We start from the raw sequence: 3,274 nt of genomic DNA on the forward strand, positions 1-3,274 counted from the left end.
GGACTGGTTTAGAAAAGCAGGGGAGGAGGTGAAAAGGATCAGTTTTCATACTGTCTTTGTTTAACCTTTTCCTAGCATAGTGGACACACCTATGTTAATCATGCCTGGGCTCCTTATAGAGACAGCACAACTGTACATGTGTACTGCAAATAAATGTTTAGTGGCACAATAAAACAAAAGCCACCCAGGACGCATGCCCCAGTTTTTTTACTGACTGCCTAGGTCTGTTTTGCAGCTGCTGCCTTTATGATACAACAGATCTCAGTCTTCGGCAAACTTTGGTTCTGAAGTTTATTGTATTTTCTAATTCTGTTTTCACACTTGTTCTGTTGATCATTAAATGAGTTTTGAGAAAGTGTAGTATTCTCATGTTATAATAATTTTATATTTATAATCATGAAAAATTAGAATTTGACAATGGATGTGACACCCATACAGTGCCTTAAAAATGTATTCATACCCCTTGAAATTTCCTGCATTTTGTCATGTTACAACCAAAAACATAAATGTATTTTATTGGGATTTTATGTGATAGACCAACACAAAGTGGCACATAATTGTGAAGTGGAAGGAAAATGATAAATGGTTTTCAATTTTTTTTACAAATGTATATCAGAAAAGTGTGGCGTGCATTTGTATTCAGCCCCCCGAGTCAATACTTTGTGGAAACGCCTGTTGCTGCAATTACAGCTGCAAGTCTTTTTGGGGATGTCTCTACCAGCTTTGCACATCTAGAGAGTGACATTTTTGCCCATTTTTCTTTCCAAATTAGCTGAAGTTCAGTCAGATTGGATGGAGAGCGTCTGAACAGCAATTTTCAAGTCTTGCCATGGATTCTCAATTGGATTTAGGTCTGGACTTTGACTGGGCCATTCTAACACATGAATAAGCTTTGATCTAAACCTTTCAATTGTAGCTTTGGCTGTATGTTTAGGGTTGTTGTCCTGCTGCAAAGTGAACCCCACCCCAGTTTTAAGTCTTTTGCAGACTAATGCCGCGTACACACCATCAGAATTTTTGTCGGAAAAGCCTTGGATGGTTTTTCCGATGGGATTCCACTCAAGCTTTTCTTGCAAACACACGGTCACACCAAATTCCGACCATCAAGAACGTCGTGACGTACAACACGTACGACGGGACTAGAAAACGGAAGTTCAATACCCAGTGCGTCACCCTTTAGGCTCCTTCTGCTAATCTCGTGTTAGTAGAAGTTTGGTGAGCGATTCACACTTTTCAGACTCGTGCTTTTCCAATCGTTACTGCTTTCAATTTGTGCTTTTGGGTTTGAATCTGGTTTTCAGTGCATGTAGTCAGTTCGTATCTGTTTTCCAGTGCGTTCTTGTCCACTCATTTCTGATTTTCAGCTCACTCTTCACAGGCCTTGCTGTTTTTCAGTGCGTTCTGTTAGTTTGTTCTGACCAGCCGACCGCTTTGAAGCCATGTTGCGGGTACGTCCTCGTCGTATAGTTCGTGCTGTGCGAAGGCTTGGTGTTGGGGTTCTTGCTTTGACCCGAGCCCAGTCCATGAACAGTGTGGGGAGGAGTTCATGGACCAAGAATTGGTTGCTCCAGCGTGACCAATTCTCTCATATGCCTTTGCTGCTGGAGATCCAGGAGAATAACCCTGATGATTTCAGGAATTTTCTCCGGATGACGGACCCCGTTTTTCACCGTCTGTTGGCTTTGCTGTCCCCTTATATTATGAAGCAGGACACCTGCATGTGGCAAGCCATCACTCCCGAGCAGAGGCTCGTTGTGGTACTTGGCGACAGGGAGAAGTCTGCAGGACCTCAAGTTCTCAACAGGCATCTCCCCCCAGGCTCATTATTCCAGAGACCTGTTCTGCCATCATTCAGGTCCTGCAGAAGGACTATATTAGGGTAAGTTTTCTCCTTTAACATAACATGTATTTAATGTATGCTAATGTTTTGTATTTCTTTCATCATTCCCTAATTACCATGATTGGAATATGCTTTGAATGTCCTCTTTATCCTCATGCATGCTGTATGCTTTTAATGCACCTTTTGCCTTCACTAACCTCCCCAGCATGCTATCCTTGGACCATATACACCTAGCCTAGTCACTTAACAATGTATTATGTCAGCTCCATTGTAGTGCTTACCCTAAACACCCCCTAAAATGTGTCCAAATGTTATTGTTGTCCTTAAATTCAGGCAGAGTGCCAGAGGCTTTTTTTTGTGGTCCCAAACTCATTTATATCCCTCCCTCCCCCTGAATTTTTTCCAATGGGCCATCAGAGGGGGTGAGGAATCTGATAAGTGGACCTTATATTTTTCTCTTTAAATACTCCTTAAAATAAATGTTATACTGATGTTGGCCAAGAATGTTTGTGTCTAATCTGCTTGCAATGTTATGTGCAAAAGTACTATTTTTTTTGTTTCTTTTTTGACTCCACAGTTTCCTTCAACGCCACAGGAATGGCAGACTGTGGCCTCCCATTTTGCTGAGCGTTGGGACTTTCCTAACTGCGGAGGGGCAATCGATGGGAAACATGTCCACATCGTCCCACCACCCCACTTGGGGTCATACAATTTTAATTATAAGGGTTTCAATAGTATTGTGTTGATGGTGGTGGTGTCGGCGACATAAGAATTTTTATATGTGGACGTGGGGAAGAATGGCTGGATGTCGGATGGTGGAGTCTTTGCCCAGACCGAGTTCTACCGACATCTCCAGAGTGGTGGCTTGGGATTGCCACCTGTGGAAGAGAATATTGAAGGACTCCCATTTGTGTTTGTCGCAGATGAAGCATTTGGTCTGGGTGATCACCTGATGAGGCCATTCCCCCAGCAGACCCTCACCCCGGAGAAGAGGGTTTTTAATTACCGGCTGGCCAGAGCCCGAAGAGTCATGGAGAATGCCTTTGGGATAATAGCCAGCCGGTTTCCGCCTATTTCTTACGGCAATAAATATGGCAGAGTACAAACTGAACCACATAGTTCTAGCATGCTGCATACTTCACAACTTTTTAAAGAGAAATGCTCCTAATTATGTTGCCTCAGTTGGGTCTGAGGCCGGACTTCCTGAAACTAGCCTGACGGCCCTGGAAGCTGGCTGTCCTGGCTTGCCCCCCCAAAGCGCCTGTGAAGTGCGGCAAAAGTATGTGGATTATTTTACGGGTAGGGGGGCCATTGCTATGCCAGCAAATTTGCAAATAATTTCTATTTTATAAAAAATTTTATCTGATAAAATCTTGATTTTGTAAGCTCTAACGAGCAGGGCCCTCTGATCCCTTCTGTATTGATTAGTATTGT

Source organism: Aquarana catesbeiana, linkage group LG10 (assembly GCF_042186555.1).
Source record: "Aquarana catesbeiana isolate 2022-GZ linkage group LG10, ASM4218655v1, whole genome shotgun sequence".
NCBI classification, from domain to species: Eukaryota; Metazoa; Chordata; class Amphibia; order Anura; family Ranidae; genus Aquarana; species Aquarana catesbeiana.